At 33.6% G+C, this 25,964-nt stretch overlaps 1 protein-coding gene across 1 annotated transcript in view; it reads right to left on the reverse strand.

The window, feature by feature from the left end:
- The window catches only part of DACH1 (dachshund family transcription factor 1), a 413,621-nt gene that overhangs the window by 128,646 nt on the left and 259,011 nt on the right, over positions 1-25,964 (reverse strand). The gene's annotated exons all lie outside the window — the stretch shown is intronic.

Consider the following 25,964-nt stretch of genomic DNA (forward strand, 5'->3'; position numbering starts at 1 on the left):
TCATGTGTTTAGTACAAATGGTCAATTTGTTGCTGTATTATTCTTCTGATCAGTCTAATTCTTGTTTAAAATATGAGGGTTTTTTTTTTAGCTTATCACAATTGGTTATCTAAATGTAGTATCTCTTTATTCTGTCCTGTATTTTACTATCCAATAATTAGATTTTTTTTCTGTGCAACTACTATTTTTAGTGCCAGAAAATGTCATTATACAATTTGGCAGAAGGTGGTTCTGCTGAAGATGGTGGAGAGGATGACCAAGTGGAAGGCTAGGAGAGGTCCAGCATGCCGAGGAGGGCAACAGAAGGGTGAGATCCCTGGGGTGGGCAAGGGTACAGTGTTTCCTTATTCCAGGGAACATCACTGCTGCTTGTGGGGAATGAATATAAGTAATTTGGACACAATATTATTCCAAATCTTCTAATGATTAATTTGAAATGAGGTTTTAAAAAGTATATCACATTTGGAGATTGGCCAAGTGACTTCTGGGGAAATAACCTCAAGTAAGTAAATTTCCCCCAAACCATATTTTCTTTTTTGTTTCTTGATGTCTTACATAGGTCTTCAATTAAAAAAAAAATTCCACAATATTTAGCCTATTTTTGGAGTCTAATCTAGTTTGACTAACCAAATTAAGATAACATGCATTCTGTTATATACCTAGAGAATTAATTACTTTGTGGAACTGAAGCCCACTGGTAGTTGTATTAAGTGATATTCTAGCCACCATTCAGAGTTAAAGTTCCTCACTGAATTCTACCACAAATCCTAAACATGGAATTATTAAATGCCCAAGATGGTTAGACATAGTACAAAGAACCTCAGAGATCACTTTACAAAGGTTTATAAGGTCACAGCAGTAAATGAAATGTGTGTGCATCAATAAAAAATCACCTTTATTCAACTACAGAGAAACAAAAGTTGATGATTATGGCAATATACTGTCAAAGTCAAAACCGTACATTTGAGGTCTTGCATTTTAGTCATGGTGGCTATGTCTTGGATTTCAGTAGATGTGAAACACCTTAATAGGATATATCTTGGAAGCTGTTTATGAATAATTTCAATTTAGACATGTTCCCAAATTAAATTAATATTAACTTATTGTTTGACTGAATCTGTTGAATATACAAATTACCCGCTTGAAAGAAAATTTCTGTAATGTCCTCATCAGTTCATGAGTTTTCATTTCTTAAAAAAGGAAATCATATTTTCTTATAATATGCTTAGAAACAGAAAAGTTGGTAAAACTCCAATTTAAATGCTTTAGCTCTATTAAAAGCCTCATTGTAAAATCTCTACGACATAGTTTTTAATGAAGAATACTTAGTTACTGCCATGATTTTTCTCCATTTACTTCATGAAGACAGTTAAGGTTCAATATAAATTCAAACTCATTAGCTCAATACTGTCTGGATCTTAGAGTAAATTGTTCAGAAGTGGGTAATGAAAACTCAATTCAAATTCTTCAGCAATCAAACAAAGCAATTTTATTAAACAATGAAAAGAATCAATTAAAATGGATATCTTTATTATCTTTATTATTTTACAAGAAACCATGACAGCTTTTGGCTAAAAAAAAGTTTATAGCTTCATCCAGAAATGACTCACGTAAAAGAAATTTCTCCAGCTTATTCCTACACTGTCATATAAGCGTTCACTTCCATATTCACAAATTTACGAACCTTATTTTTTACTCATGCCTTTTTTGACACTTATACCAAGGTCCTAGTCAAACACGCAAAAATTTTAAGTATGAATTTTTCAAGTGTATGATATCATGAAAACATTCAGTGACAAAACATTTAAAAAAATCTCCATTCTACAATGCCTCTATCAATGTATGTACAAATTTTTCTTTACATTTTTACTTTTTATAGTATCAGTTAAAATAACCACTGATAGTTGGTATAGAAATAACATTTTGGAATAAATGCTATTTGAATATGAAAACTGGATTGGGAATTTGTAATTAATGGATAATTTTCTCTACATATTTCATTTACAATATCCAACAAAAGCAAGCATTATATTTTCGTAGCATGTTGCTTATTTGAGCAATTAATATATGGAGTGTAGAAAAATATTCACATTCGTTAGTTTAGACTGAGTTTGAGTTCTGTTTATACCTATTATCAACTTTTGTTTTTCTGTTCATTTGAACGAATTTCTTCTTTTATTTGAGTTCTGATTGCCAGTTACTAAATTGGAAGAAGTCATTTTTCCAAATATATTTCAATTTTGCTCTCATAGTAGAGAAGCACTGTAACTCTGTTTTTTCACATTATATAAAATATTAAGCCAAAATTCTGACTGAATCATTCTGAAACAGATTATAGACAAAATACGATCTATTTTCACATCTCTTTTGCATCACAGGATATTAGTCCCTTGTGTAAGGTAAATATCAATCATCCATATGTGAATTTTCCATAGCAAGTTTATAACACTAGATTGGATTTTCCCACTACATAAAATGCTCCTAGCCATCTCCGCCAATCATCATTTGTTAAATACTCATGATGTTAGCTCATTTGGGTAATAAATAGAGCAAACAATTAAGAAACTAAGTCTGATGAAAAATATACAATATATAACTAAGTCAGCTGTAAGTGATTTTTGCATTATTTATAACATCCTTTTCCTCTATTAGCATGAATAAATAAGAATTGAAAATAGGCCACTTCAGAACAAGACATACCCATAGTTATTAAATGTATAATTTCAGGTGCTTTGGTTTAAGCCAATATATTCAGTGACTGATATAAACCAGTATACTATGCCTACATACAAATATATACGCACATATATATACCTTTAAAATTAAAGTGTACAACTATGCCCACATGAAATCTTGCAAGAGACAGATTAAATATCTAAGAAAAACTCATATTTGCTAAGAAGAGTTACAGAGAAACAGAAAAGAATTGATTAAATTTTTCTCCCCTATTCTTATAGGATCACATTGTTTCTTGACTTTATAGTGGAAGAACAAGATGAAGTTGACACAACCCTATCCTCAAAGAACACATACTGTAATAGGTTGTTGAGGCACATATGCAAAACCTGGTAAAATAAAACTATAAAATGGTTTGAGCCAAGGAAAATGGTCATGAGTTCATGAGAAGACTCAGACAGTGTATCCAGCTGTTGATTACTTGGGGGGAGGGGACAGATGGGAGAGAGGATCTCCCATACCTAGTTGTAGACACAGATTGTGGAGAAATTCGGAAACAGTCTCTGGTTTGACACCTGCTTACATAGGTTCAGCCGAGGGCAGAGAACAACTGGCAGCTGCTATATGCTGAGATTAAGAGTGTAACCGCAAGCACAGTCAAGGCCAGCCACTAATACTATGGCATGATTTTGGTGGAGTGAAAATTAACAAATGTACAGTCTTGCAACAGCCAGAGGTAAGTAGGTACATAAATGAAAGAAAGAAAATTGAAATTAATGCCTGATCACCAATTCTGTCTCTGGCTAAAAACTGTTAATTATGCATTTTATATAACCTGAAACAATACCCTTCCCCTGCCTAATTATACTGATTTAAGAATTTATCAATAATTATGTATACGAATATATGGAACCTATATACAAAAAAGTGATTGTGTGTGTTTAGTTTTCCTTTGTGTAAAAAGATGTATATTCTTCAGGGACAAGCAGGATGATCTTCAGATTTAGTATAAGTGAAATTTGAATTTGTAAAGACCGGGTATAGGAGATTCTCTCCCACCTTACAGTTCAGATTCTGAAAAAAGGCAAACAGCTTAATGCACTCTCTCAGTCTTTTTATGAGCTCAGACCACTTTTCTTGGCTTGCCCCTATTTTATATTTTATATTTTCTGATACATATTTTATGATGGACCAATCTTGAATGCAGAAATATACTGCTTTGGGGAGAAACCTTTAAATTTTGAAAGCTAACTCTACTCTAAAGATAACCAGATTATGGGACAGTCAGAACTGATGGGTTACAAATATAAAATGGTTTTATTTCTCCTCTAATTAGTGCCTTCAAACATGTTTTGTCAAGGCTCCCTTTTCTGCCCCTTAATAACCTCCTAGAATGGAAAAATCCATTATAGGGGCACCTGGGTGGCTCAGTCGATTTCAGTGACCAACTCTTTATTTCGGCTCAGGTCATGATCTCAAGATCATGAGATTGGGATCCATGTTCAGTGTGGAGTCTACTTGAGAGTCTCTCTCTCCCTGTCCCTCTGCCCCTCCCCTGTTGGTACACATGCTTTCCCTCTAAAAAACAAACAAACAAACAAAAAACCAAAAAACAAAAAACTTCACAAAAACTAACAAACAAAAAATCCATTCTAGTTAACACTCATCTGTTTCCCCAACCCCATGAGCACTGGCCAGCCCTAGAGCCTAGGTAGCCTGGAAGACATGGGCTTGGCTAGTTTTTCATCCATCCTCCTCCTTTCTTTCTCCTGGATAGTAGGATAAAAGCCTCCTACCCAACCAGTTCCTGCTCAAGTCCTCCCTGCACTGTAGCTTCTATGACTATTCGTAGCGGCAATTTACATCTTCCCATGGCAGGTGCTTAATGCTAAGTATCTCCTAAGTCATGTCTGATTCTTTAAGAGGGGCCCTTCCAGAGGAAATTCCTAGCAGCAGGAGTCCCTGACAATGGAAATCTCTCTCAGCTTCCTGTTCTTCTGAGCTCCCGAAACTGCCATCACCTCTTAAAACTAAGGTTCTTCTCTTGGTGTGGGTCCTCTTGTTTCAATGATGTCCACTCTCTCTACCCTGCCACCTCTCAATTCTTTATCCCCATGCTCATTTATGTACAGAAAACAGATCAGCAGTTCAAACCAAAAAAGAAATCCAGCTTTGAAATGAGGTGGAGGCACCTGTAATCCTTGAATAATTCTCTTGGAACTCCCCCTCTCTTCACTTGGTGGTGAGGAAATGCTCTCAAAAAAGGATCAGTGAGCCACAGCCGTCCCCACTAAATGCTATCTCTTTACTACAAGAATTTCTGCAACTCCCCACTCCCTATGGTCCTACCCTCTTATAATACAGGAGGAGGATATTTATGGGGTCTGGAGTGATAGTTAGGATAGGCTGGTTCAGGGGCTATTAATAAGTAGCAGTTGCTTGTTACTTTCTTTAAAATGAGGAGTGCATGGTACCTTTTGTTCTGGTGTGGGACCACAGGAAAAATTCTACTCAATATCTTATTACATGATATATTCAATAGAACCAATGACAAATATGGCTAAGTTATAAATAAAATTTTAGTAACTGATTCTTGCAAATAAACTGAAACAAAGGGAAAGAAATGTGAATGTTCAGCGTTTGGAATACTATTTTGCAAATCAGCGGAAACATTAAATTATCAATTAAGACAGATGTTAAAAAAAAAGATTACCATGAAAAAGAATTAAAGAGCGATTAAATGTGGAGCTAATCTTTAGAGAAGAAGAGTAGATCACTTTGTTTTTTGGCACACAAGTTTTAAGTAGAAGAGGAAATCGAAACTGTTTTGGGGAAGGATATTATTACTGTTTCTCTTTAATTAAAAACAAAACAAAACACAAACTTTGAGTATGTGTATGAGTCTTACCAAATATCCTAGCCCAGATAATCATATTTGTGATCAAATCCTGCATATATCTAATGAGACATAGATTCCAAAAGGGAAGGCCACAGTATTTTTTATGAATTTTGGATAGAGTACATGTAAAATAATCAAACATAAAATTAAAGTGATCTGTAAAAAACAAACACCTTTAAACTATCATGCATTAAAATAGTAAAAGTACATGTAAACATTATTGCCCTTTATATCTAGGTAACATGTAACTATTCATTCAGATTTTCCCACAGGCTGACCCTGATAAAGGAGGCAAATCTCAGAGGGACTAACGGTCACACCACTGTTTAGTGAGTGACACTGATAGACTGTGATGGGAACCTGACATTGTCAAGATTCGTTTACAATGAAAATGATGGCAAGAGCAGGCATTTACTCCATACCATTGGAGACCACTTAGACGGATGTCAACGCCATCTTAACAATGGAGACAAGACTGTTCAGTTAGAGTAAATACTAGTCACAGACACTATGGATATTCAGTTGTTATTTCAAAGGTAAGAGAGAATAAACAAGTTATTATCTGTTAGGGGATTAACTTCATCCTAATAAAAAAATGAGATATAAATTGTCAGCAGTACTCCTAGTGTTTTGCATAAACGCGAGAAAACAGTCCTCTCATGAGTTAATGTAATATTTAAATCTTTTTCTGGATAATGATCTGAGCTCAGTTGATCTACATTAGCATATAAAAACACTGAAATCTTTTGGTGTTTCAGTTCAACTTCATCAAATTATTTTAAAATGAAGAAGTAATCTTTTCCAGGTACAATTAATTAGGGGCACAATTTAAAAAACAAAACAAAATATCCTAGTTGAGATATAGTGGTTCAGCAAAACAAACAAACAAACAAACAAACAAACAAAAAACCCACCACAAATGCCTAGGTTTTAATGACCACAGAGAAGTCCATTTCCAGAATCTAAAATTTGTATATGTACACATCTCATGTTTGATTTGGAATTGCTGGGGAAAAACAAAACTCGTTGGCTATCATGTAACCAATTCTGCTCAGCTGATGTTCTGACATTAACTTACTCTTTTTCTTAGAAAGAAGAGGATTGTCATGAATTCTAACTATCCTCCTACCAGTAAATATGAGTCATTTAGGTAAGCAGGTTACTCTCCCAGAAATATTTAGACATATTTTCTTTAGTTCTTTATCATTAACTAAACCTTACTCTGTGTTACCTGAGTGCTAAGTATTTGTTAATTAGGAATTTAAAACTCTTGCCATATAAGAAAGCTTCTAATTTACCTGTGATGTTTTCTTTTGAATGCAGAGCTATTTGGATACATTTTATTTTATATATATAATGGTGATACTATTAACACCAGTGCTATTAAAGTCCATGGATTCATCAGAACAATGCTAATAGCTAGATTTCTTCACCAAGTTGAGGTATTTCTATTTCCTTATACATCCTGCAGTGTTGCTGAAAGTGGCGTAAGTTAACAGGCTACACAAAGTGGCATACAAGATACTGGAAATCAGGGCTACTTATTTTTTTCTTATTTTAGTTGAATGTTCTTCACCATGGCTAATGATTCTTGAACTAGAAAGAATGAGAAACAAATAGTAAAATCAGAGCTGAGGTTCAAGTCACTAAGATCAAATGGAATACATAAAAGTGTCCTTAAAAAACAGTGAGAAATATAAAAAATAATTATCCTGAGAATCCTTGAGGAATCATGGAAAACCAAAACAGCATTAGGTAACTTAATATAGACAATGGCTTACATTTGAAAAGCCTTGATTTTAAACTCATAAAAATTATTAGAATGAATTGCTATATACAGTGCAATACTTTATATTTTCCCTTATTTTGTACCAAATTCCAGAAAGTTTTGATACAACCTAAAATAAAGGGGGGAAGGCCATTAGTAGAAAGATAAAAGGTTAAATACTTTACGTGGAGAAGACAGAGATAATTACATCAGAAAACACTTTGCTTTTTGATGCTGTTGTTTTCTTCGGACTCATTAGCACCACGCTCTAAGTGTTAAGCAGGTAAAATGGATCCCCAAAACAAAACAAAACAAAACAACAAAACAAAACAAAACAAAACAAAACCAGACTCAGACGGAGTACACAGTTACAGAGGACTCAATACAAGGAAAGAAAGAGTAGCCAGAATAATTTGTGTAGACTAAATATTTCGAAGTTTTGTTAATATGGACTATAAGATGATTGGAAGCAAGAGCCAAATGTTTTTATTCAGTGGAAATGATCATATTGCAACAGATTGGTTAATTTCCACAGTGAAAGTATAATGCTATTATGGACAGTGTAAAAATAACAATACTAAAAACATATGTAAGCTTTCCGATCTAAAACATATTCATGAAATTCTATAAAATAAAGCAGTTGGGTATAATGTATCCATGTTAATTTAACTGCATCTTTTAACCTTTCTCATTGCCAATGTCAGTGAATTTCTACCTTTTCCCATTTTAACTCATCAAATTATTTTTCCATTAGGCAAACAAATGAACTAGAAATTCTCCTCTCTAAGGATATTGTAATTTCCCTATAGATTTACAATTACATCAAATAAAATTTCAAGTTAATATACTTTATATACTGTTAGTAGAGTAATTGATGTCATGGTATATAATATTAACAAGTTTATGTTCATGGGTTAGTGTTGCTCATGGTCACTTTACATCAGTTTTAATTTCCATTTTTTATACAATGTTTTCAGTTTTAAATTATTTATGTTGAAACTGAAAAATCTTCTCACTTGAGCCAAAATTGCTATTAAATCTTCCAAAAAGCAAAAACCCCTCATAGGTACGATGGAATACTCATGGGAATTATCTCAATATTTCTCATTTGTATGGATCTACGTCTTAAATTATCTTCTCCCCAAACCTGGTTGGCCTTAAAGAATGGCATCACCAGCTAGTTTATAAACCAGAAACCTAGGAATCATCTTTATCTCCTCCTCTCTCACTGTGTGCCACAAATGTCCAATTCCATTTCATGTCCTGTTGATTTCATCTATGTAATTTATCTCTACTTCCATATCTGCCCCTGGAATCAGATTCAAGGATCATCATTACTTTTAAGCACAAATCTTACACTGTCACTCCCCTGCTTAAAGAACTTCAGTTGTTTCCCATTGTTATTAAAGACTCAATGTCTCTTGTCTTAATGTAAGCACCACATGGTCAGCCCAATGTTTCTTTTGTTCATCATTGTATCTCCAGCATTTAACAAAGTAGGGCTAACTTTCAGTCAGTTGAGTTGAAAGCTGCAATTCTCAGACCAATTCTTTTTTTTTTTTTAAGATTTTATTTATTTATTTGACAGAGATAGAGACAGCCAGCGAGAGAGGGAACACAAGCAGGGGGAGTGGGAGAGGAAGAAGCAGGCTCCCAGCGGAGGAGCCTGATGTGGGGCTCGATCCCATAACGCCGGGATCACGCCCTGAGCCAAAGGCAGACGCTTAACCGCTGTGCCACCCAGGCGCCCCTCTCAGACCAATTCTTAAATTCATATGAGGTAAACTTCAATGTTGCTTTTAAAAATGCCAAGCTATAGCCTTTGTCCTTGAGCAGTTTACAGTGTGGGAGAGAGATACACAAATATAGCACATTGGTACATAATTTTATCCTTTGACTGGAATAAAAGAGAGGAAGAAGTATGTTTGATATTTTGGAAATAAACTTGATAGAACTTGGTGATCATTTAGGTACAAAAGGGGATGAAGAGAGTAAAATGTGAGAGATGACTTGAGTATCTAGACTAATGGGGTGTATGGTGATATCATTAACAAGGCGAAGAAGGTGATATCTAACATGATCATCTACTTTCAATGTGTCAGTCATTGTGGTAAGTTTTTAGATGTACTATCCAATGAACCTCAGGAAACTCTGAGGAAGATCCACGTGACTGTTATAAAGGTTGATTTAATTTGCCCCAGGATTTAGATTCAGGAATTCTGAACATGCAATCCAAACTTCAAATTGACTAATGAGGAAGATCTGATTTAACAATAAATAAAAATCAGTTCAATTTTGGACTTACCAAATATGAGATATTTCGGGAACAATCCAATAGAGATTGACAACAAGCAATTAGAAATACAGAATTGAAATTTGGAAGAAAAGCAGATACCCTTCGAGGTAAATTTTGATGTGTTTGATTCGTAGGTGGGACATTAAGCCATGAAGCTTGAAGAGGGTATAGAAAACAATAAAGGCATTTCTACTAAAAGTGTATTTCTACTGTAAGCCACAGAATAAGTCCCAAATAAGGCAACTGAATGATTTCAAAACAAAACAAAAGAGAAGAAAAAGAAGCCTGAGAAGCACCAAAGAGTATCAATGCCTGTTTATAATTTTCAAGTCTCTCCACTTTAGCTATAATATTCTTTTTAATAAGAAACTCAACATGAATACCTGACAGGCCTTGAGTCCTCAATTAATACTGAATGAATGAATGTAGGACATTATGATTGAACGTAAAGATTTAACAATCCTAATTATTATTTAAGTAAATAGACTAAACAGGGACAACACACACACACACACACACACACACACAGCTAAGCATAGCTTGAAAGGTGCCATTAGTCCACTTTCTAATATGATAAATAATTACAATATCCAGCAATTACAAGATCCCCTTAAGAACATTATGGAGAGAGGCAGCTTTAAATCAAAAGTCTACATATCACAAGTAACTCAGCACATTTGAAGGACCATTGAAATAATATTATATTATAGTGGTAGATTACATGCAGATGGCAGGCCTGTTGAAAGCTACTGTTTATATGAAACCAAATCATTCTTTCCATAGCTTTTATTATATGTAGTGAAGACATACTATTCAAAGCACTTTTCATCAGTTTTTCATGGGCAGACATGGCAGGTGATTTTCAAGGTCAAAATGACCACTAAAATTTCAGTTGTTAGCAATGAAAAAAATACTTAAGAAGATAAGCATTAATGTGGATAATTTCATTTCTACATTTTAACTCTAATTTAGGAATTAAATATAAGCACTCATTTTTCCTCCAAGAATAAATGCATACAACATGCTTTCTTAGATTGTTGTGACAATGTGAATTAGAATAAGAAAAATGGTTAGAAAGTGTGTTTTGAAATGAGGATTGATTTTCTGATAATATCAACACCCTTAGGTCAGTATAAAGTAAAATTTAAACATCCTGATTCATTTTTTATTTAAAAAATATCTAGTGTAACTATTATAACCATAGTATGACCAATAAAGAATATAAGGGAGAATACAACCAACCTAAGATCACACAATGATGATTCAGTGTCAGAATTAAGTGCTTAACATAGGTTCTATGTTCATTTAAACACACACACACACACACACACACACACACACGATAGTATTTGGATAAATCACATTATTTTTCTTCCATAAAATTTTCCCAGCATCAATATTTAAAGGACACATACCTTGTTAAGATATAAATAATGAATGGTGAAATTACTATTTTTTCTGAAGTGCTTAAATGGAGAAACAGAATTCTTAAAAATCTTAAACTGATAAAACCAACATCTATACAAATTGTCTTTATCTGTACCAAAGATAGTGTATTTCACATGTTTTCAGTGTAAAGAGAACTCTACTTATTAAAAAAAATATCTTCTAGGGAGGGATCCTTAATTACTGAATAAAAACTAGCTATCTAATTGTAGAAAATACTCTACATAATAAAAAAAGTATAATGATCTGTTATTTTCTCTTGTGATCAAAAATCTGTCTTAAATAATGTCAGTATCTTCTCCAACATTAAAATATTGCACTCTCTTTTTCTCTGTTCTACCACACATGTTCTCTCACATCATTACACAGGGAATGTTAGAACCATTGTTAACAGTACACAGATGTTCTCATTTATATGTACCTGGCCTAACACCTGGGTAAATAAACCTTGTTAAATGCTGCTCTTAATTAAAATAATTTATATTAAATAACTATTTAAGACTTTAGTTAGTAGGCTAAGACACAATTTTTCAAAACAAATTAAATACCTCAAGAACTTCCTTTAGTTTACATGGTCTGTACAGAAACTGTTTTTCCTCTTTGGTAAATTTTTTTTTTTTTAAAGATTTTATTTATTTATTTGACAGAGAGAGAGACAGCCAGCGAGAGAGGGAACACAGGCAGGGGGAGTGGGAGAGAAAGAAGCAGGCTCCCAGCAGAAAAGCCTAACGTGGGGCTCGATCCCAGAACTCCAGGATGACGCCCTGAGCCGAAGGCCGACGCTTAACGACTGAGCCACCCAGGCGCCCCTCCTCTTTGGTAAATTTTGAAATTTTGTTCTATGAGCTTTCTATGAAGAGTTACTTTTCACAAAGAAACCTCTTGAGTATAGTTTGTATCTTATCATGTATTTGAATTATTTTCACTAAGAATTATAATTCTGTTATGGACATACTGATAAAAAAATTCAAAAAAGTTTATTTGTAATGCCTTTTGTGTGTAACACTATGTGGGATTTTTTGTATATTTATATATTAGCTATTATAAATTTAACAAATCTACAAAAGTATTAAGAGTTTAAGAATAGAAGGCTTAATTTTTAAATGTGTCAAATTTCTACTTACTGTGAAAATAATTTTTGAAAATCACTCATGTGCATTTGCTCAAATTAATATTAAGATATGTTTAAATTCTGGCTTTGAAAAAGATTTCATAACCTTGTCTAACCAAAAGTCAAGTTAATATTGCATATTGAAAATCTTGAAGAGGAAACAGGAAGAAATAATCAGACTATTAAGATTATAATGCAGCCATATCAAATAGAAAAAAAATAGAAATAGGACAGAAAATAGAAATAAATTTTTAAAATATCAATATATGATCACATAAAGAGAACCAGATCCAACAATTTTACAGTATATGGAAAAAGAGCAAGAAATTATATTTAAAAGCGCTATACAACATACAATTTATTTCTATGTATATATTTGATTAGAAATGAATATGCATAGAATGTTAGAGTACAAAGCAGACACAGAAATCATTAATTCATTTTTTTAACACATATCAAACACCTTTTATGTATCAGGCATTGTTCTAAGCACTGGGACTAGAGCAGTAAAGAAAGAAGATAAAAATCTGTATCCTTGTGGAGTTTATATTCTAGTTGAGAGGTGGGTAGAGAAAATAATGAGCAAATAAATAAATAAAGTGACATGGTATATTAAATGAGATGCCATTCCGGAAGGCTGGAAGAATTTCTGCACATACGTGATGCATGTGTGCACATGTTAGCATGTGGGTTAGGAGAGCACACTGGAAAGACTTCTCTGAGAAGACCTCACCATCAAGCACAGTTCTCTCATTTTGCAGCAGAGGACATGTGTTCAGAATGATTAAATGACACTCTTGAGGCCATATAACTCTCCAGGAAAAGAGCTGGACTTGGAATACATTTATCGCCTGACCCTTGGTCCTAAATCCTTTCTACGGCACAACAGAGCACACCAAGTTGAGAGAACTGCCGGGACTGTTCAACAAGGCAAAGACAAGCATAAATGGTGGGTCTGGACGACAGCTGGTAGCCCCACTGATGGAGAAAAAAAGTACATATTAGGAAAGCATCAGAAGTCAGAAAGAATTAGGTAGGCTAGGGCCAGATTATGGAAGTTCTCAGATGTCAGGATGATGAGTTTGGTCATCATCTTAGGCAGGCGAAAGATATGATTAAAGCAATGTATCAGATGGTCAGAAGGAGGAGAAGGAACTCATCATCAGGAATAATCATCACAAGTTCTGTCATCCACCACATTGACATTGATGTGACCAGGGCAGGAATCCTGATTCTCATATTTCATGCCACTGGAAAATTGATAAAATAGAGAAAAAAAATCCTGTGTTCTCTATCAGTAGAGTTTTCTAAGATGATGATTGAAGAACAAAATTGGTTTCCAGAGCCAGACATGACAAAACAATTATGTTGAGTGAGGACATACCATGTACTCTTCCCTATATCTAAATCCCATGGCTTGTAAACTAGTTCCTTTTATATATGTACCAAATATTTTTCCCCAAGAAAAGGAAAACTATGTGTGTCTTATATGGAAGTCTTTACATAAAGAGATACAACTTACTCTTTCTTGACAGAGGGCAACAGCCTACCAGTGGATATGAGTTCAGCAATGTAGAGTTCTTAATAGAAAAGCAGGATTCAGAGTTCATGGACTCTTTTTTAGACCCTCCTCAAGCAACACAATTAGAGAAGGCAGAAAGGAAATATTCCCCTAAAATTCATGATTTAATAATAAGGTTAATGAAATAGGACAAGCTTGACTTTAATATTTTATTGAAAACTTAAATCTGGAAATGTGTTTTAATATTGCTATTTCTATTCTGTGCAGAGTGTATATTACTGTTCTGTAGCATCTCAAATAACTGTTATCATACAGAATATTATACACATCAGCAGATAGCAACACGGTATTTACTATCCTGACATTGAAAAATATGCAGCAGTAAAGTAAACATCCCCACCTTAGCCACTATTTTGCTATTCTTTGGTTTTTGTCACGGTTCACAATTCTTAAGTTTACTAGTATGCCTCAAAAATAACAGTATATAATATATATTATGTAGGTGATAATGTCTAAGTGATGCCACAAAAATTTGATTTCCAATACTGTACATAATGTCTTATTGGAATTGTATATCCAAATGTATGCATACAAAAAGTACGTACTTTCTCTAGCCTGATAAAATCACAGGGCATGATAAGCCTTTATTTTGTCTGAGTGAGGAGAGTTTTATTTTTCTTACAGAAACCACAAAAGGATATTATATTAAGGTGTGCACCTATGAACTAAAGCACAATGTGATTTTTTATTTGTACGAGATGTCTTTATAAAGTATATCATTTCCTTGAACAGCTTTTCTTACCCCAAAGTTTTCAAGCTAAATTCTATTTTTATCCGAATGATTGGAAACTTGGTACAATTTAGCATGCTAAAATAAATTTTCAAACAGCTTACTATGTATAGACTGCTTTTAAAAATTCAAAACAGCCCCCATAGCAAATGTCATTTCTTTCATAGTTACAAAATGCAAACTCCAAGTGTTTTATCCTAATGAATAAATGAGTTTGTCCTTTATGTATAAAATATAGTTTGTGTTTGTTGCACAAGTTTTTAATAATAGATGAATTTTAGGTTTGCTCCAACGTATTCAATAAAGTGTGATTAATTTGGTTTTTCAAAAATGCAAACTAGACATTACTATATTACTTCGCAAAATGCACAGCTTGCAACATTATTGTCTCAGTGGGATCTTAAATTGAATTGTAAAATGTGTCTTATTTCCAGTTTGATTTATGTAAGAGATAGCAGTGGATAATGTCCCTTTTGAAGTTTCACTGCTTTGTGTGAACAAACAATATAACCCTAAAATTCATAATACAGTTTATTAGAACCCAAAGCAAACTTTCGAGTTATATCATGTTTGACTGAAATGAAAACTTAGAAGGGACTCAGAACACCACCTTTCTAATGAAACAACTTCTTGAAGGTTCCTATTATGACAGATTACACAATACATTTTTGACATTTTCTGTGATTTTTATTATGATATTTCAAGTAATTACCAAATCATGTTTTTCTCGAAAAAAGCTTTCCTGTGCCCTGAGAATTAATCTATGATACCATTTAACTTGGCTTTTTGAAGTAAATATCACCAGATAAAAGCCAGCTGGATCTGAATAATAGGATACTTGAATGAATGTATTAGTGTTTGAAAAAGAGAGTACAAATCTTCTAAAAAGATTAATTTCCATAAAAAAGATAGCTCCCAGATCTACAAAAGAATAAATTCAAAAACATAATAAACTCTCAGAAAGAAAGGTGGATTAAAGGAAAAGCTGCGGCACCTTGTTACTGCAGCTGTTGTGTGGCAATGATTCTGTATCAATCACGTTTGGTGGGTCCTGTAGGGCTCTTCAAAGCTTTGTGTGGAAAGCCGGAATATGGGATACAAGTGACACCGTAAGTAATAACTTCAGCGATTAATTTTGATGCAACACCACTTCCATTCTGATCTTACTCTCAATATTTACAGTTGAGAGAAGCTACAAAGGTTCTGATGGGAATATATGAATCCAGTAAGGACGTTTTTTTCCCCCTTCATTTATTAAAGATGTGGATATGAATTTTTCTTTGTCATGAAAATATTGCAGCTTTATCATGCGACATAGTTGCTGACATCATCATGTAAAAAGACCTGAGTTGGCCAATGGACTCTATTTTCAATATCCTGTTTCAGAACGCGTTCTCTAAAAAGGGCCATGCATTCTGTTCACACGACTTCTCTATTTTAGTTTGTACAGTTACTAATAAAAACGAAGTTTGGCCAGGCAGAAATTCCGCTGGGCGGTGAAATGTGCCCTTCCATCTTGAATGATTCTTATGCTATTATTACCTTTAAGGAAAAAAAAAAAAAAAACGGAAGCAAATGCGGAGATAAATTAACTTTAACTTAGATTAAATCCTATAAAAATGCAAATCTGTTAAAAGAATTGACATTAAAATGCTAGATCAATCTGAGATAACTTCATGAGAAATACAAAATAATGAATAAGAAAGGGAAATGACTATCCCATCAAAACAAGAGAAGAAAAATCAACTGAAGGAGATTAAGTCATTTTGGCAACTATATTTTGAAATTAATTTTAATATGCGGAGTAAAACAAACTGCTAACTTCCCTTACTTCCCTCCCTTTTTAAAAAATTTTTACAGTATACTGTCAAAATCAACTCCAAAATGAAATGTTCCCTAGTAGTTGCATATGTCTGTTTACACTGAGCAAGTTGTTTAAGTATACGGAGATGTTTAAGTATGAAGTCAATGTCCATCATAATGAACACATAAAAGACATATTGCCGTTATCAGAAAAACAGCAGGAAAGGCTGTAATGTTTATCTGGAAAAGATTTTTGAAAGGAAGGTTGCCTTCTCTGCACTCATATTAACTATTAAATGGTTATGACAATTTTTAACAGTAGCTCAAGAATTTCTTTATCATACTTCTTCAAGAAAGCTGCTTTTAGTTAAAACATAAAAATGGTAGTTACAAGGTTTCTGCAAACATAACTGCCATTCCATTAAGGAAATGGTGCAGCAAACAGTAAATAGTGGCCTCAAGGGAAATGTAAGTATTGATTTTATTACTGTGTTGGTTGGTTTGTATTTGCAATTGTCAACTCTAATTTTGGACTATGCTTTAAGTATCCTTAAAACTGCTTAAGGAAAGGACAAATATTAATTAGAAAATATTGATAATTATTATCCTTATGCTTTAAATATCATAAGAGATTATTCCTTTCCAGCTTTTGCTAGACTGTCTCTTAAAAATAAGAAATTTTAATTTTGCTATACATAGTAAATGAACAATCAACTCATTTTCATTAAGTCAAATTATATACTCATTTTGTATACTATAAATCAGTATTTGACTCTAGGAATAAAATCAATTACTATGAAATGTGTAAACATGGTTACACCTTTCCTTAATGTAGTTTGGAAATTTAGCTTTGAAATTCATTGATATGGAAGTTTTCGTTCACCTAAAAGACATAAAATAGCTATGAAACTAATTTTAAGTTTAGAATTTTCATCATATTGAAATAAACTTCAACTCATAGCCTCATTAAATATAAAATGATCATATACTAAAAAAATACAAATTTGCCAACTTAATATAATTAATGTTTTATATTATCATCATCATTATCTTCATCATCATAGATTTCCTCTTTACATATCACTAAATGACATTCATACATTTATGCTAAAGGTGTAATTAAGAACACAGATCATTTTCTTAAACCATGCCAGAGAGCATCTCTGTTTAATATGTAAATTTTCAACTATACCTACGGGGCTGTAAATATAGTCAGTGTTAAACTTCTACAATTAACTAAAAGAAGTGTTTATGCTACACATAAATTTTAGAAATGTCCTCTGTGGAAATCTAAAGAGGTGCAAATTAATATTAAAAAAAACATTATGGCTGTTCTTCAGATTAAAAAACATTAAGTATTCTTAGGTTCAGAAGCTATACAGTACACTTTAAACATCGCATATCAAAAAGAGAAAGAAAACCTTTTATAAATACACACAAAATCTTCAATGTCACTAAATGCCACATCCCTAAATGAATCGATGAAGAGGGTCAAAGGAAAATTCTTCTCTTGGTTTTAACATTAAAGTCATACTTCCATTGCGTTTTAAAATATTTAGAGAGGAGAAATGTCTTAATGAAGTTAAACCTTGCTTTAATGCTATAAGCATTTTTAGAGGAAACTCTGGCAAAAGTGTACTGTAAATAGATCAAGTTTTCTTAATATAGATTCTAAAAAATCAAGAGTCTTATTTATAAATATAGCTGTATATAGCAGTGATTCTCAAACACATTGGTTTCAGGATCTCTCTACACACATCGGCCATATGCCAATATTTACCATATTAGAAAATTAGGAATAAAAATATTTATTTACTAAAAAATAACTATAAGTTCATTGCATACTAGCATAAATACTGTTTTAATAAGAAATAAATATTTTCCCCCAAAATACACTTTTGCAAAATTCTTCAATGCCTGGCTTAAGAGAAGTCATTTGGATTTTCATATTACTTCTATATTAGTCTGTTGCAATGCGCAAAACACGTAGTCTTTAAAAGCTCCAGTATACTCATGAGAGAATGAAGTTTTTAAACTTCATTATTATTATGAAAAATATTTTGAGCTCTTGGACTCCTGGAAAGTGTTTTGAGAGCCCTCCCCTCCATGTGCTGTGGGACCACAGTGCTGCTACATCTGATAACATTCTAGGACATCTTAGAACATCTGGATATGTATTAATTTAGTAAATCAAAAAATATCTTAATATGACTTCAGTCAATAAGAACAAGATTAGAAAACTTGCTCTAAAATTTCTTATAGAAAAGTCATTACTTCCATGCCAACAATGGAATTTTTTAAAAAGTAGGAATAAGAAAGGGAAGTCTGTCTCTAGACTTAATTTTACCTCACAGGAAATAACTAGTTAGTATAGAAGCATAGTAGTCGGTAAAAGTTAGATATTGCCTTTGCCATCTTGAGTGCAGAGACTCACTCTGGACCTCTAACACTTCATCTGGAAAGTGGGAATAACACCTATTCAAGGGCAAACACAGAATTAAGTGAGATGATGTACATGAAGCATAAAGTACATTGAACTAGGTAATTAATAATTATTAAGTAGAAAAGTCAAGGTTGAGATCACAGGTGTTGAGGTCAGACAGAAATGTGACAGGGACAAGATATTCAAGAAGAGGTATGACCTCAGTCTGTCATGTGTAATGTACCAATAATCAAGGATAAGTATCAAATTAGCACTCTGAGTAGATAATAAGCATATACGATGCACCTGTCATATAACTCATAGGGGGAGGAAGAGGAAGTGCCTGAAAAAAAAAGGGATAATTTTGCCATGTCAATTTGGAGTTTATAAAATTATAGAAAGGCAAGTATGACTATCCTTAAATATTAGACCTAAGAGGAGCACATTTCAAAACAAATAGAGAAATAGTGAATATGCCATGAATATTAGAAGTAAAAGGGAATACAATTTGAAACTGGAAAGTTCTAAAAATCCAAGTAGAACTTGACCATCTCAGTTTATAAGGAAAAGTGCAACATTCTTTCAAGGGGTTCCTTAAGTTTTTTTTTTTTTTTTTAAGATTTTATTTATGTATTTGACAGAGAGAAAGGGCACAAGCAGGGTGAGAGGCAGGCAGAGGGAGAGGGAGGAGCAGACTCCCTGCTGAGCAGGGGAGCCCGTTCAGGACTTGATCCCAGGACCCTGGCGGGGATCATGACCTGAGCCACGGCAGATACTTAGGCAGACGCTTAACTGACTAAGCCACCCAGGCGACCCTCCTGAAGTTCCTTAAAGGTAAAGTCTCCACCTTTAGTTTCTACATTGCCTAAGCTTACCCAGTACAGGGATCAGAATAGGCATTCAGTGAACTGGCATGCAGAAAGAAGGCAATGCATTATAATTAACATTTGTGTGATGCTTTGGAATTTAAGAAACATCACTAGAATTTAACAACAAATGAACTTGCTAGGGAGCTACCTGAGAGTTTAGAATTTTAGTAACAAGAATAGTGCACAGGGGCCCCTGGGTGGCTCGGTTGGTTAGGCATCTGACTCCTGATTTCAGTTCAGGTCAAGATCCCAGTGTCCTGGAATCAAATCCCATGTCGGGCTCCATGCTCAGATGGAGTTTGCTTGCTGCCCCTTTCCCCACTCATGCTCTCTCTCTCTCTCTATCTCTAAAATAAATAAAATCTAAAAAAAAAATAGTGCACAATAGTAATGAATAAGAGCACATCACCACAGAATGATAGGGAAAATTAGCAGGGGAGTTTATTTTATTTTTCAAAAGTTTTATTTATTGAAGTATAGTTGGTACACAATGTTACATAGTTTCAAGTGTACAGCATAGTGTTTTTGACAACTCTATACATTATGCCATGCTCCCCACAAGTGTAGCTGCCATCTGTCACCATGCTTGCTATTACAATACCATTGACTCTGTTCCTTATGCTGTACCTTTCATTCCCGTGACTTATCCATTCTACAACTGGAAACCTGTAACTTCCACTCCCCTTCCTCAGTTTTGCTCATCCCTCTGCCCCCTCCCCTCTGGCAAAGATCAGTTTGTTCTCTGGCTTTATGGATCAGTTTCTAGCAGGAAATTTTAAATATAATGTTGGACTAATGAAAGGCAGGAGTTAGATTGAGACAGTATAAAAATTATTTTTATTTTTAAATTAGCAGTTAACAAAAAAGGGAGGAATAGTCTTTTATTAAAGATAGTAAAAATGTTCAAACCAATCTTTTGTGATTACTCGTTTTATAATTCAGAGATATTAATACACCAAAAACATTTTTATAATTGTCTAAATTCTACAAAATTAATGAGATCTTTTTTATTCTAATATTTTAAGATCAGCTGAAAGTTTTTATAAACAACTGACCTAAATTATCTATTATATCAGTGATTGAAAAAATAGATACCAGTCCACTTCCAGATGACTTGGCTAATATGTTTTAATTGGTAAATGAAAGCCACACATTCCAGGTAATCAATAATATTCCCAGTGGCATTTTTATTTCTATCAAAATTTCATTTCTAGTTTCCCAGATGCATTCAAAGCAAGCATGAAAATTTAATTTTTAGACTGCAAAATGTCAAATGAATGTTATCCAGTTTAAAATTCAAGGAAGTGCTGTTGAGTGGGAATATATAGAAGAAAAAGAAAATAGCAAGATTATGTATGCTTTCAGCCAAAAGTATTCATAATCCTTAAGAGATTTTAAAGGTCAATAATAATGGAACATTCCCATTTTTCATCATCGTTTTCCATGGTGAAATCTTGAATAGTTATTCAAGATATTTTACTATTACTAACTATGAAAAAGAATCAGTTTGAGTTCGCATTAAATTTGCTTAATGCATATGGTTTTTGAAAATATAAAATTTGAAATGTTCCTAAGGAAAATAGAGTTTTGAAAATTTCAATTAATTACTTTAAGTATGGGTTAATAATATAATTTCCAATTAAAAAACTTATTTGGCCATCTTAAAAAACTGAATAAAAGACAATAACCTATATTTGACTATTTTAGACGTACCATATAAATGGAATCATGTAGTATTTGTCTCTCTGCACTGGCTTATTTCACTTAGCTGGGATGAGGAGGACATAGAGACTTGCTAATCAATGGGCATAAAGTTTTAGTTAAGCAAGATGAATAAGCACTAGGGAATTTCTGCGCAACACTGTACCTATATTCAACAATACTGTATTGCACACTTAAAAATTAAAGAGGGTGAATCTCATGTTAAGTGGTTCTACCAAATTAAAAGAAAATCATTTAAAGAAGATAATAACAATATGAAAGAACATAACTACAGCTTTTCATAACTCTCTTGGTGCACTAAATAAAATCCAACTGGTAAAGCATAAATATTAAATATATTTTAAAATGTCATGGGTTAAAATAAATAGTCTGCTTGATTATGGATAGCACCAATAAGGAAATTTGGGGGAAGTTTTGGGTTCCTACTTGTCAACATATCACTCTGTTACTTTGAAAAAACAAAATGGTTTATTAAAAATATATATTCTATGTAAAAGACCCATGAATCTATCATTAATTCTTATTGTTTTAAAGAGAGTTATTTAATTTACTAAATATTCATTCTCAAAATGCATTTTTTTATAATTGAATGCTCAGAGATTTAGAGATATATAAAATAACTACCTACTAAGGAAATACCATTTTGCTTTTATAGATATTTTATTACATCAATGGAAATTTCTCTATATCCTTCTATGACTAAACTCATAAGCTATAACATAAAAATTACTATCAACAATGTAGGCCAGCCATAAAATTCAATTAAAAATCCCTACATTTTAAGCAGTTATAGTAGCATAATGTGTAAACATGAGCTGAAGTGATGTGTAGCTCCTAGAGCATGTCACATTTAGAAAATAAATGTTTTAACTGTTTCACCATCACTTTCTCAGTGCAAAGAATCTTGAAGCCCTCTTGTTTAATCCTTACAACTTACTGGGCAAGTTAGTGCTTTTGTTAAAGAACAATGACATGCTCATACTTTTTTTTTTTTTTTTTAGTTAAATCTGTTTAGCAGTATTGTTTTTAACACATTTTTGGACTCCAAAACATACATCCCTTGTTAAGTCATTCTTTCAACAAATATTGGTTGCAGGCCCTGTTCTAGACACAGAGATTAGCAATGAGCAAATTGGACAGCAAAGTCACAGGCCCCATGGGGCTGACGTTCTAATAATTATATGCTCAATAAATTACATGATTTGTCAGATTGTGATAAGTACCATGGAGAAAAAACAAGGAAAAAGAGGAGAGGGGGTATTTACATATTGAGGAGGTAGGAAGCAATGTAAAATAAGGTTGTTGGTTAAAGCCTTAAAAAGAAGGTAGCACCTGAAGCAGATGAGATAACAAGATCTATGGATCTCCGGAAGAAGAGGATTCCAAGAAGAGGGAACAGCAATGCAAAGACCCTGAGGCAGGAGTCTTCCTGCAGTAGTTCAGAAATGGCAAGGGGCCCAGAGTGGCTACGGGTGCGTGCATGAAAGTGAGCATAAGAGGGAAAGCAGAATCAAGAAGAATCCAGGAGCCCATCATGCAGCATTACAGGTTATCAATAGTTTTTATTATCTTACTCTACATGAAACAGGAAGAATTAGGGATGGTATACACACAACAGTGGCCTGGTCTGACAGAGGTGTTCACAGGACACTGTGACAGCTATACAGGAGCAGGCAGGAAGCAAGAAATCAGGTTAGAACACCCTCACGGTGATCCAGGCAAGAGGTGATGAAGGGGTATGAGGTGAGTGGATCTGTGGATACATCAGATGTGGGTATAAGAGAGGGAAGAGTCTTCAATGGCTCCAAGGTTTGGGGCACGAGCAAGGGAGTACAAAAATGGAGTTGCCAAAAACACAGATGAGAAGACTGAGGAACGAGTAGGTTCGGGGTAAGACCACCAATTCTTTGTAGAAATTTTACATCTGAGATGTCCTAAACTGAGTCATGTAACAGTTTTGGGAGGTAGAGTCCACAGGCAGAGAGATACTCCTCCTGAAATACGTTTTTCTCATTTACAGAGTAACCAAATGGCTAATGAGCGGATGGTCTCAAATTATACACCTTTTTCATACCTGGTTGTTTAGGTTTTCATTGGAAATAGTATATCTTAAAAATATAAAACAGTTTATTTAATATTTCGTTGTTTTCAGGATTCACACTCATTTATTAATTTAATTCATTTACTGAGTGCTCACTGAATGGGAATCACTGCTCCAAATACTGGGGACTACAGAAAGGATATGTTCTGCCCTTGAGGTAGATGACCAAGAAAGGAAAAAGATACTTTGGTGTTTATACATCTCGAGGATTTGAGAAGCAAAGTGGAAAAGTATGGCTTATATGCACTGTACTCATCTATATGGCTTAATGCACCGTGGTTGTAATAACTGTACTAGAACTATATGTGACTTTTAGAAAGCATACAAAGATGATATAAGGAAAACTATATACTGTTTTATGAAAATTAAGACAATGGCATCAAAAAGCTCAGGGAGTTAAATTATCTTATTATGTCGTATTAGAGATGCATCTCTATTTGCTATTTTACAGGTATAAACAAAGCACCTAGGTCAAGTGCATGCTCACTCAAGTGGGGAAGATCTCCATAGAAAAGGAAGCACTGGAAATGTAGATTAATGAAGGAAAAATGACATTTTTTGGCAGAAGGAACAAACAGCAAGTTTGTGCATGTGTGCACACACACACACACCTTTGTGGGGCAAATAATAATAGCCAGTGCTTTTAAGGAAAAGTTGGGGCATGGGGGGTGGAGCATAAAAAGAGAGTCCAACAACATTGCAAAACATTCATTTCCAATTCCAAAAGACTTAAAATTAAATCTTAATCAAGCTTAAAGAAAACCAGTATTTTGAATGATAAATACAACTCAAATAAACTAGTCATCTCAAATTTATTTATTGGTTTACTTCTCAAATTAGTATAGTAAGGTGTCATTTTTGTGATGTAATATGATTGAAGGTCCTTCTAACCTAAAATCTCTTGCACTTGTTTGAGGTGTTATTTTCTATTTTGTGTTTTACGTTAATGTGTAATACCTAACATTTGGTCCATGGGTTTAAATATACATTAATTTTTTCCCAGTAAAGACAAAAATTATTGGAAAAGCCCTCTACCAAAATCACTTCTCCACCTCCCATATTGTGATTTCATGGCGAGGCTCCAACAGTTCACCCTGTGGTTTGGGCTGCAAACTTTGACATCCAATCAGTATTCAAATCCTAGTTCAACCATGTCAAAGTGCATGATCTTGGGGAATTTGTTTCACTCAGTTTTTCTCTAGATCAGGGAGAATCATCATTGTTCCTGCCTTCTTATTACATTGTTATATTGAATGGCTTAACACAAGTAAACACACTGGCTTGTCCATCCATAGTAAGTGCTCAGTAAATTGTAGGCACTATTATTAACATGAGTAGAATTGTTTTTTTGAAAGAGAAGGATAGGGGTGTCTGGGTGGCTCAGTCGGTTAAGCGTCTGCCTTCGGCTTAGGCCATGATCCCAGGGCCCTGGGGTTGAGCCCCATGTGGGGCTCGCTGCTCAGTGGGGAGTCTGTTCCTCCCTCTCCCATTGCTCCTCTCCCTGCTCATTCTCTTTCTCTCTCTCTCAAATATATAAGTAAAATCTTAAAATCTTAAAAAAAAAAAAAAGAAGAGGACAGAAATAGTTAAACATCTTCTATCAATATGTGCTAGCTGAAATTTGATTTCAATGTACTGTAGGCACTGGGGACTTGGAGAGAACTAAAGCTGGAGTCATAATGTAAGCAGTGTGATAACTTTTACTATTTAAAATTTATTATTGTTTACTTGTATATTCTATAAACTGCTTTTGTGTTGTGGGAAATGTATAGAAATAATTTTTATTTATAAATGGTTTATATCATAAATTTCCCTTAAAATAATGTTCAATAGGGTTCTAATTGAGAAGGAAATCTCAAAAGTCTATCCTAACTGCTATGTATTTAGAAAATGGTATTTGCAGTCCGGTTTCAACTTGAACTACCATTCACCATATATTTAAAATAGAAAATCTATTTTCATAGCTGTACTTCCAACTCAACAGAGAATCTCCCTCGGCAGTAATGAAAATTATGTGGGAACTATACTGAGCACAAGAAATTTGCTAATTTTCCACATTTGTAAAGGAAAATAGTCTTAGTACAAATTTACCTCTGGTTATTCTTATAAATTATTCATTCTCAAATCAGGGGTGGCACTCATCCTTTGCAAGTGTCTTACTCTCAGAGTTCTCCTTACTTATATTTGGATAACTCTCTTATTTATATCAGGATATAGCTCAAAACATATCACTTTCCTGAACCTCAAAATTCTATTATTAAAATCTAAAGATAAAATAAGTCAAAACCTGACAATATTGTTATAATTTCAACCTTCATGCTGATGATATAAATAAAGAGACATATGAGCTTTCATTTGAAAAATGAGTTTTAATAGGATGACAGAACTGCACTATTCACATATTTAAAACAATTCAATACCACTTCAGACAAAATTGCTGAAATTCTCTGACCCACAAATTAGAGGCAAGCAAGTAGCTAAATCAAATGAATTAGGAGTAAAATTTCATTAAATGTAATGTAATTTGGGCATTAAAGAG

This window comes from Ursus maritimus, unplaced genomic scaffold (genome assembly GCF_017311325.1).
Source record: "Ursus maritimus isolate PB19 unplaced genomic scaffold, ASM1731132v1 scaffold_10, whole genome shotgun sequence".
Taxonomy (NCBI): domain Eukaryota; kingdom Metazoa; phylum Chordata; class Mammalia; order Carnivora; family Ursidae; genus Ursus; species Ursus maritimus.